Source organism: Panthera pardus, unplaced genomic scaffold (genome assembly GCF_024362965.1).
Source record: "Panthera pardus isolate Hobbes unplaced genomic scaffold, ASM2436296v1 HiC_scaffold_27, whole genome shotgun sequence".
In the NCBI taxonomy this organism is placed as follows: Eukaryota; Metazoa; Chordata; class Mammalia; order Carnivora; family Felidae; genus Panthera; species Panthera pardus.
The window spans coordinates 93,348,816-93,360,798 of NW_026526843.1; positions in this window are offsets into that span (position 1 = coordinate 93,348,816).

Consider the following 11,983-nt stretch of genomic DNA (forward strand, 5'->3'; position numbering starts at 1 on the left):
ACATCATCACTTACGGGGCCATTTTCCTTTCAACCATTGCCTCAGTGAGGCTGAAGACAGACCAGGGGAGCTAGGCAAAGTAGGATTAAGCAAGCTCCCCAAATTAAGAGGATAATACCTATGAGGGTTTTGACTCCACTGGGAATTGAAAACCATCCTCCAAATAACTCCCCAGCTTTCCAACCTTTCCAGGTCTGGACCAGGACATGAGCATCCTTTCTCATTCAATCTGTGATCTCCTCTATGACTTTTCCTTCATCATCTATCTGGAGGCAGCAGTTGCTCAGGTTAATCTTTCCACAAACTCCTCCCTCAGAAGCAAGCAAGTAATCTAAGGCCAAGCGATTTTGATAGATGGCATTGCGCGTTTTGGTCTGCTGCTTGGCTAGTAAGTTGAGAGCCCTGGAAGTCTCATTGGTTATACTCTCTACAACTGTGTGCAGTTTGATTATGTAGTTTAGCATGTAAGTGGGAGTGCGGTAGCCCCAGGACCCATCCTCTGCACAGCTGGCAGGGCCATAATATCGGCTCTGGAGTCCATTCGTTATCTTTCCAATTGTCAATTTGTAGGGCATGTTGTTTTCTTTGAGTCTCCCTGTCCCCATACACTTGGACTCCCAAATGTTCCCCTCTGGCAAGTGGGAGCAGGAAGAAGGATGGACAACTAGTTCCCAGCACACATGACCCTGACCAGCCTGAGAGAAGTATAGGCTGTCCTTACAAATAGCCAGTATAGTCCACCTGAGGCCCGCCATTCAATGGTTGGGTCGACATTGTCCCAGGCCTCTCAGAGATGAGAAAAGTTAGACAAAGCGTGGGTATCTGGCTCAAGGTGATCTGGGAATGCCCACCATTGGGTTTCCCATGAGGTTAAGTTATAAAATCTTTGGCCTAGGCACGTTATGCTTCCAACAGAGATAGTGAACTTTCTTCCCCATCAGGCAAGGCAGTTTTTCCCCATAATTGACGTTTTGAGGAGCCAAACCCCAGGAATACGATTGGGGTATTCTGTTCCATTATAAGGTTCATGGGGATCTAATTCTTTAGCATCCCATGGCCATTGATCCCCCCATGTTGGTTCCCCCACACATACAGCAAGAAGAGATCTTTAGGGTCTAGGCTATAGTTTCTGCTAAGGCAAGAAACAGGTTTCTTGTTGTGGTAGAGATGGGGTGAGGGTTACTTTCTATTTCCTCATAAAAGGAATGAAAGACTTCATGAGTTGAGGCTTGGAGTGAGACAGCAACCCTCTTGAAGTACAACATGGTTCCTGGGTCAGTGCCTTGCCCATATACATATACACCAATCCTGAGGCCGTTTTCCTATTTTGGATCTTCTGGATTAAAGATAGTAAAATTAATGAGCTTAGAGGCTCCCAATTTATAGTTGGAGGTTGCAGCCTCCTTTTGGAGGAGTGCCGCTTTATCTTTACCTTTCCAATTGCCCATGAGACACAGCTCCAATAGTGGCAGTAAACCCAACAGTCACGGTAACACATGGATTGGGACAAGGCCTGTTCACACATATACTTGTCATTGAGCCTGTATCCTCGTTCCCATGGTAGAACTCTGCAATTTTGAGTGAACAGAGAGTTTTTGTTAATAGCTGCACACAGGTCAAAAAGTACTGATACTGGCATGTGGGGACTAGTAACCTTGGTTTGGCTGATTAATTCCCCCCCATCCTGGGAGTGTCAGACCTCCAAACATTCCTCAGTTGGGGAGTACTGCAAGTCAAAACAAGGGAATTGACTCTGCCTTGGGCAGATAGAAGAGGTGATCTTACTGTGTCTGCAGGTCCCCAGGACTTTTTCTTGGCATGAGAAGTAGGTATGGTATAGTAAGGTCCAAGTGACTCCCTGGCCTGACCCGGTTGTGTGAATGAAAACGTAGGTCACATGATGAGGAACCGAGGTCTACAGAAGGGGTCCAGATTAGAAGCAAACAATACCAACGAGGCATCTTATCCACCAAAGGAAGGCGAGTGCTAACAGAAACCTCTCACCACACTCCCAGATGGCTGGGACAGCCTCTACCAATCCTATGGCGAAAAGGAGAGCAAGAACCACAACAGCGAGGAACAAGGGGTGACAGTGCATTAAAGTAAGGAAACAGATATAGAAAATACGAACAGTCTATTTGTTCGGCCGGACCATCGATTCCTCAAGCTTCTGCTGTGGGTAGATTAGTCAGCTTCTGGAGTGACTGAAACAAGGCTGCAGTTTCCCGGAGCCTCTGGAGTTGCAGATGGCTTCTTTGGTAAGGTCAGTTTGCACGGCATTGATGGATCAGGAATGCACTCCCAGCTCCGAGATGCCAGCTTCACTCTGCTGTAGTGAATCCAGGGACCCACCTCAGCCACCTTTACTGCAGTAGGGGTGGACAAAATGACAGTGAACAGGCCCTTCCAGAGGGGTTTTAGAGGTTGGACATTTCACTCCTTCACCCATACAGCATCTCCCAGTTTAAAGGGGTGAGCATCTGTGGTGAGACTCACAGGTAATCGCTCCCTAACCCAGGGGTGTGAGGTGGTTAGGGTAGAGCCAAGGGCCCACATCTGTTGCCTTAGAGTTAGACTGTCTATCTCATTTAGAACCCCACTTATGCCCCTGATCATGGGAGGAGGGCACCCATAAAGGATTTCATAAGGGGAGAACCCCGTCTGCTTAGTGGGGCTACACCTGATTCTTAACAAGACAATTGATTGGCAACACCCAATTCCAGTGTAGGTGGGTTTCCTGACATAGTTTACTTAATTGCAGCTTCAGGGTTTGGTTCGTTCATTCCACCTCCCCAGAGCTCTGGGGTCGGTGTGCCGTGTGTAACTTCCAGGTGATCTTTAACTCCTTTGCCACCAGCTTTTGAGGCTTAATGAACAATTAAGAGCTTTTTAGACGAATGCTCATTTATAGTAGCATGTGTGTCTAAGTAGTTGTGTTGTACACACATATTCACATGCATATACATTATGAGCAATACATGTGCATTTATGAATCGGTACTCAGAGAAAATGATAAAACACCTATGTTTGTCAAAATGCCACTAATCTTGAATTATGAAATCTTATCCTAAACTCCTAACCTTTGCAATATTCTATTAGTTATCACCTTTGAGACATACCTGATTTAGTCAGTGTTGTCTGTCATATGCCTCTCTGATGATTTATGATGGACACTGTGCTGTGGACATTTTACGATTAGCGGAGAACAAAAAGTGAAAGGTTGGAAAAGCTCTGAGATAAAGCTTGACACTGACAGTCCTCTGGCCTGTGGTCATGTGATTCCGAGTTCTTTAAGTATATTAAATTGAAATAATAATGAATGGTTTCAGGGAATTTGTTAAATGACAGCTGTTTTTATCTAGATCTATAAAGAAAAATGAAAAGATCTAATTTATGTCTTATTATTATTGAGATATAATTGATATATAACATTGTAAGTTTGAGGTGTGTTGGTTCAGTACATTTATATATTGCAATGCGATTACTACAGTAGCATCAGCTGACACCTTTATCACATCACATAATTATCATTTCTTTTTTGTGTTGAGAACAGTTATGATGTAGTCTCTGGCAAACTTTGAAGTTTATAATACAGTATCACTGATTATAATCACTATATTGTGCATTAGAACCTCAGAACTTATTCATCTACTAGCTCAAGGTTGTGCCCTTAAACATGTCCCCAGTTCCCCCACCCTGAGTCCCTGGTAACCATCATTCCAACTCTCTGTTTTCACAAGTTCAGTGTTTATAGATTCCACAGATGAGTGATATACAGTATTTTTTTTGTCTGATTTACCTCACTTAGCACAAAGCCTTCAAAAGAGAACATGGATGGACCTTCAGGGCATTATGATACTTTTTATATTAAAAGAGCTTGCTTCCAATTCACATTGCTAATTGATATATGAAAAGGTGCTCAACACCATTAGCCATCAGGAAATGCAAGTTCACACCTCAATGAGGTATCAGTAGACTACCACTAGAATAGTTAAAATTTAAAAGACTGGCAATACCACATGTTGGCAAGGATATAAAGTTAAGTGAAACTCTCACACATTGGTGGTTGGAGGGGAAATTGATAACACCACACTGGGAAACTCTGACAGCAACTAGTAAAGCTATAAAACAAACACTTTAGGATCCAGCAATTCCACTCTTGACTATATACTCAATAGAAATGTGTACCCATGTGCACCAAATAGCATCAACAAGAATGTTCTCAGCAGCTTTGTATATAATGACCAAGACCTGGGATCAACACAAATGTCCATCCATAGGTGAAATGATAAATACACATGATATCTTCATCTAATGTGACATGGTCATCCAATGAGATATAACTAACTCAGCAATAAAAAGAAAACACTACTCATAGAAGTAAACATGTGGATGAATCTCATAGACAAATATTATGTGAAAGAAAGCCAGACAGCAAAGAGGACACACTATAGGATTCCATTTATATGAAGTTCAAAACAGCCACAACTATTCCGTATCGATAGCATTTGAAATGGGAGCAACCCGATGGAGAGAGGGTTAACTGGAAGACAGCACAGTGGAGCTTTCCTGGGAACTGGCTATGTTCTATATCTTGATCTGGGTACTGGTATCATAGGTGTATACAGAAGTAAAAACTCATTGAGCTTTACACTTGAGATCTGTTTACTAAAATATTTTTAATAGAAAATAACATTATATATTCAGAACTATAGAAGGGTCCTGTTGCAGTGACACTTCTGGACTGGCTGATTTCCAAGTACCCAATGCTTGGTCCCAGAGTGACCTTATTTCTGGAGATTCTCCTTGGGCAATGTAATTTAAATGTTGTGATTAGGAGCCAGTGATGCTGAATTATAGACTTAGTATCATCTCTTTTTATTATAAATCCCACTCAGTCATAGGACTCATCATTTTCTATTCTTAAACACAGAAGTTAACAACATAAAACAATTTATAGCCTGCATACGTATGTAGCCGCACAACTTACACAACTCCTTGTAAGCTACTATTTAAGTAATGACTAGGTATATCTATTCCTGGAGGACTGTGGTATAAGTCTAGGAGCTTTGCTTAATAAAATATTTATCTTTTTTTGAGGTTTATGAAAATAAATGTCTTTTTAAAAAGTGTGTTTATTTTAAGGGTGAGAACAAGAGCAGGAGAGGGGCAGAGAGAGAGGGAGAGAGAGCATCCCAAGCAGGCTCCATGCTGTCAGTGTCGAGCCCAATGTGGGGCTTGATCCCACGAAACATGAGAGCATGAATTGAGCTGGAATCAAGAGTCAGAGGCGTGGGGCGCCTGGGTGGCTCAGTTGGTTGGGTGTCTGACTTTGGCTCAGGGCATGATCTCATGGTTTGTGAGTTCGAGCCCCACATCGGGCTCTGTGCTGACAGCTCAGAGCCTGGAGCCTGCTTTGGATTCTGTGCCTCCCTCTCTCTCTGCCCCTCCCCACTTGTGCTCTGTCTCTGTCTCTCAAAAATGAATAAATTAAAAAAAAAGAGTCAGAAGGCTGATGGACTGAGCCACCCAGGCGCCCTAAAAATGCCTTATAAATAACTTATTTCTGAACTTTTTTCATATACATCTTATTTTCAGATGTATCACTATTTCAAAGAATGATAAATAATATGCAGACCTGGAAGAAAGGAACATGACCCACATTTCCAATTTTAGTATTTGTGCTGCCACAGGAAGCACCAACCCACATTTCCAAACCATAATCTGGATGGGACCATTTTCTACCTGAGCTGGACTATCCTACAAAGGCACACAAGGCAGGAAGGTGCTCTAGACACTGAGGATTTTCAGGCCACTAAGACTTCTACGGAGGGGTTGACTTTTGCTTTTGTTCAAGTTTTACACGGTCCTCTGTGAGTGGTTGTCCCAGATACGAAAGCACACAAGGATGAAGCTGAAGTCACAGGTTTTGTTTGTCTCTGGAAATTTCAGAATGCTTTTTCAGCACTGCATTTCTGATCTCTGAAATGGAACAAACCTTCCTACTGTGGAGATGATTTTTTACACCAGAGAATAAGCTTGCATAATCATTTTTCTCTTGGGGAGTGTCTGTTTCTTAAATGGTAACCTTGGCATATTATTAAATGTGTCACCTCTCCCAATTAAAATATCCTTCTATAAGCCAGGTGCCACTCGCAGCATTGCAATGGCTGAAACAAGTTAGAATACGGAAGAAGATTTTTCACATCAGTGGATTCCTTTTAGATGAATCTTTTATGGATCAGCAGGTTTATTCAGAGTTACTTAAAAAGCAGTTAACATTCCATTAGCCACAAACTGTGATCTTTGTCAGCAATAAGACATTCCTCAGTCATTTATTTTAGTGCAAGAAGTCACTTCAGAAAAAATGCAAATATTGAATATCTAAGGGGCAAATAAGTATTGAGGCAAAATTAGGTCATTTTTCTCATAGAATTATGGACATTATGCTTGATTCCTTGCTTCATTTAATCAAAGCATCTGGATGTTTTATTTTTTTAAGTTTATGATCAGCAAAGAGGAAATGGTTTTAAAAGAACAGTAAAGCTAACATATTTTCACCAAGCTCACAGCAATGACCTTAGTAACAAGTGCTTGGAGCTATTGTCAAAGGGGGCAGGAGATGTTCTTTGGGGTTTCCCAAGCCTGTGTTGTGGGACAGGGCACTGCCAGACATGTAGAAAGGCCTGGACTCAAATGCTGAGTAAGCTTGCAGAGGCTAGTGTTCAGAGGCTCACTAATGCAGAGGGCCCTTTACCTTGACTGCATTGGGTGTAACCTGGAGCCCTACACTTTAGAAGTTCTATTGATATTGACAAAACGGAAGCAGATAGTAGAAAAATACCAAAGACATCTATGAGTCATGCTGAAAGTCAGCTTCCCATAGAGTAGAGAGGTTAATAGCACCAAGCTCCTTTTGACTTTTGAAATAAATGGATGACAATCATGCTGAAAGCATCCACTTTTTTTTCCCCTCTGAATTAAATGAATATGAAGCTAGACCTCCTCTTCTGGGAAAATGGAGTAAATGTATTTATCCCCTGTCCTCCCAATACATACAACTTAAGTATGTATAATAAGTTACGCATATAATTCTGAAAGATGAAGAGAAGAAGGCAGACTGGCTAAGGACAACCTTGGAACTCAAGAAAGGACTAGGACAAGGTCAGCCTCACAGACAGAAAAATCAGAAAATAACATCTTTACTCCAGCCCAAAACCGTAGGAAAAACTTCACACTCACCCTCACCAATAAAGGCCACATGGAGGCACAGAATTTCACAATCATACTTGCCAGACTGTAATGAAGTGCCACAACTCCCACTAGAGTGGTGCCAGAGAAGGTTGGGTGCGGGGCAGGGCTTTCATATTTATCCCTGCCAGGAGGTAGTAAGACTCTGCTCCCAATACTGTCAGGGGAGACCACATGGAAGGCCTGGGCAGCAACGAGATGCACCTGCCCCTCCCAACTGGGGTGATAGAGAGACAGGACTTTCACCACCTCTCACTCAGGATGAAAAAAACAAAAAACAAAAAACACAACAACCCTCTTTGTAGTGTCGCCATGTGAAGAGCAGGCGCGAGGCATGCCTAGCCCTTCCTGCCATAGAGATATCAGGGGAAGCCAAGTGGAAAGGAGGAACTCCTACCCCACCCAGCAGTAATGAGAAGCCCCCCACATCCTTGAGCATCAATGGAAGTTGAGTGATTCACCTGTACTTTTACCCTCATCTGGCAGTGACAAGCTGGTGTCCTACCTTCTCCTGCTGGAATGCTGTCATATGAAACCAACTGAAACAGAAGGCTTAAATACTATTCAGGATCTCATAACATAATACTCAAAATGTACAAGATTCACATTAAAATCTTTCTTCATGTAAATAACTGGAAAGATCCTTATTTGAATGAAAAAGGACCATCAATAAATGCAAACAACAAAGTGGCAGGGATGTTAGAATGATTTAGCAAAGATTTTAAAGCAGCCATCTTCAACAACAAAAAATAAAAGTAATATGAACATGTTTGAAACAGAGGGTATCTCATTAAAGAAATAGAAAGTCTCAGCAAAGAAATGGATGATATAAGGAAGAATCAAATTTTAGAAGTGAAAAACACAATAAGTAAAAATTTAAAACGCCATTGGATGAGTCCAAAAGTACAAGGGAGGGGACAGAAAAAAGGACTACTGAACTGAAAGATAGAACAATTCTAACTCTAATGTGAATACCAGAGAAAAGGAGAATTAAAAAAAAAAAAAGAACAGAGCCTCGGGGACAGAAATCTAATATTCATGTCATCAGAGTCTTAGAACGAAAGGAGAAAAAGGATAGGGCTGAAAATGCATTTGAAGAAATAATGGAGGAAAACTCTCAGAATTTGGCCTACAACAGCAGATTGAAGAAGCTGACAAAATTCTAAACAGGATAAATGCAAAGCAATCCATACCAGCCCACATCAGAGTCAAACTTCTGAAAAATGAAAACAAAGGAAAAACCTTGCAAGCATCTAAAGAAAAACGACACCCTACTTAGAGAGGAAAAACAATGATAATGGCAATGAATCTCTCATTAGAAACCATGGAGGCACAAAGGTAGTGGCACAACATTTTTTAAGCCCTGAAAGTAAAGAACTGTCAACCTAGAATCCTATATCCACTTGAAAATATTGTTCAGAAATGAAGAAGAAGCCCAGATAATCTTAGACAAGGGAATATTAGTGGAATTTGTCACCAAGAGACCTACCCTAAAATAAAGGTGAAAGCAATTTCTCTAAGCAGAAAGGATGTTATAAAAAAAGGAATACTGGAACATAAGAAGGGAAGAAAGAATACAGTGCAGAAACATATGGGTAAATACTATAGACTTTCCTTCTATTGAGTTTTCTAAATTATGGTGATGTTGGATGAAAAAATTATAACACTATCTGATATGGCTCCAAATACATGTAGAGAAAAAATTCTTTTAAGTATATAATAAAGGAGGATAAAAAGAGGTAAGGGTGAGGGGTGCCTGGGTGACTCAGTTAAGCATCCGACTTTGGCTCAGGTCATGATCTTGTAGTTCGTGGGTTCGAGCCCTGTGTTGGGCTCTGTGCTGACAGCTCAGAGCCTGGAGCCTGCTTCAGATTCTGTTTCTCCCTCTCTCTCTGCCCCACCCCTGCTCGCATTCCATCTCTCTCTCTCTCTCTATGTCTCTCTCCCTCTCTCTCTCCCTGTCTCAAAAATAAACATGAAAAAAAGAGGTAAGGGTGCTATACTTCACTCAAACCAATAAAATGATGATACCAGCAGACTGTGATGTTACAAATATATAAGAAAGCTACCATAACAAACTTATACAAAGAGGTACTCTTAAAAACCCTTTAGATCAATCAAAATGGGATTTAAAAAATGTACAAGTAACCCATAGTAGGCCAAGAAAGCAGAGAAACAATGGAGTAAACAGAGAAAAAATTAAAAATAACAAGAAGAAAAATAGGGAGAAACTAGTATTTTTCTAACCGTTGGAAAAAAATAGGTTGTATCATTACAGACCCTGCAGGCATCAGGTTAATAAGGGAAAAAATAATGCAAAAGAAGATCTACACATACACACATTTACCAACTCAGTTGACAAGGATGTGCATGAATCGAAAACCCTTGTGCATTGCTGTTGCAAGTGTAAAATGGTGCTGCACTATGGAGAAGAGTATGGTGGTTTCTCAGAGAACTAGAAACAGAATCACCATATGATCCAACAATTCCACTTCTGGGTATATACCCAATAAGTGAAAGCAAGGTCCCAGATATTTGTACACCCATGTTCATAGCAGCACTATTCACAACAGCCAAAATATGGAAGTGACCCAAGTGTCCATTGATGTATGAATGGATAAACAAAATGTGGTGTATGCATACAGTGGAGTATTATTCAGCTTTAAAAATAAGGAAATGCTGGGTCACCCAGGTGGTTCAGTAGGTCGAGTGCCTGACTCTTGGTTTCTACTCAGGTCATGATCGCCCGGTTTGTAGGATCAAACCCCATGTTGGGCTCAGCGCTCACAGTGCAAAGCCTGCTCAGGATTCTCTCTCTCTCTCTCTCTCTCTCTCTCTCTCTCTCTGCCCCTCCCCTGCTTATGCTCTTGTTCTCTCTCTCTCTCTCTCTCTCGTCTCTCTCAAAATAAATAAGCTTTAAAAAATAAATAAAAATAAGGAAATTCTGTCATATGCTACAACATGAATGAACCTGGAGGACAATATACTAAGTGAAATAAGCCAGTAATAAAAGGATAAATGCTATATGATTCTACTTATGTGAAGAACCTAGAGTAGTCAAATTCAGAGAGACTGAAGTAGAACTGGTGGTTGCCAGGGCTCTAAGGAGTGGAGAACTGGAGTTACTGTTTAATGGGAATGCAGTTTCAGTTTGGAAAGATGAGAAGGGTTCTGGGACAGATGTTGGTAATGATTAAACCACAATGTGAATGTATGTAGTGGTTAAAAAGGGAAATTTTATGTGTATTTTATCACACATAAACACAAACGTGTGAGAATGAAAAAAAACAAGTACTTGACTCAGATATATAAATAAGGTACTTCCTGGTATTTATTTCTGTATCTGGTTATACCTTACCTCCCTCATCCCCAACTCGATCTGACTCCAGTGAAATGTGGAGGCCATCAACCTCCTATATCCCTTATGCCATATATTAGTATTCTTGTGCTTCCTGTTTAAACAGATTCAGAGTAAAGAATTAACACCTGAATTTGAAGCGTAAAGGAGCTATCTGTCAGGATTCAGGTGTAATTCAAGGAGAGGAATATAGACCGACCTCCCCAGTGATGTGAACAAGCCACCGGAATGGTAAGGAAGATATAGCATCTCCAGTTTGTCTCTCCACGAACATGTAACTTCTTTCCCCCTCTGAAGTCGGGACTTACTGACGTTTTGCCTGCTGTGTACATTGCTACCCCTCAGCACCAAAGTTTACCTAATCAAATAACTGAGACCAAAAGAGTCTCTCCGGTTCCAATGCCAAATTTCTAGAGAGGGAATCTGATGGTTTTTCCCAGATCAGTCCCTTGCTCTTTAGCCAACTGACTGTGGGCTCATGTGAGGATTAACATGGATATTGCGGACTTGTATCTAGGATCCAGTGATATTTGCCTTTTGAAAGAGATGATGCGCAACATGCAACTACTGGTAACAGAATTATAGGCATGAATGAAGCAGGTAACTTTGGATGAACATTTTCTTGGTGTCACACAAATACTGCTCACCTGTGCATGTCATAAGGATGACCTTCTCTCTCTGTTACACAGATGTCAAAAGTTCCTACATCAGTATCAGAGGATGGGGGTGATTTATTAGTTCCTGTTAGTACATCCACCATACTCTTAACACTCATTGTCCAGTACCAGACAATCCTGACTCATTGCAAGTTTCTGCCTCTCGGTTTTCTTTCACGCCTGTGAAATGTTTTGTAGTAAGCACGGCTGGGCTACTCAGATAAAAACTTAACATTCAAGAGTGAACAAGAAAATATTAAACAAGAAGTTACATTTATTAAAGAGGTAAATATAAAATACTAAGTATGAGAAATAATTATCAATATGGACAATAAAATCAATAGGATAAACTCTAAAAAGAACATTACTGCAGAAATTATTACTGATTTGGAAGATAGCACTGAATACTTCACCTACCACACAGCAAAGAGATAAAAGTGGTAAAATATACGCACAAGCCATTATGACTCCAAGATCTACTGAAATCCTTTACACTTAAACTTTAGGCCTGGATCTCTTGGGATGCCTTTCCCAGTATACAGAATACAGGCAATGGCAGACAAGGAATATGCGATAAGATATCAACTGAGAATTTTCTGACACTGAAGAAAGACCAAAGTATTCAAATTGGTAGTGCACTTTGAGTACCAAGTAGAATAATACTAATAATAATATAACAACATGATAAATCCATTGCTAGATACATAATCGAGACTTT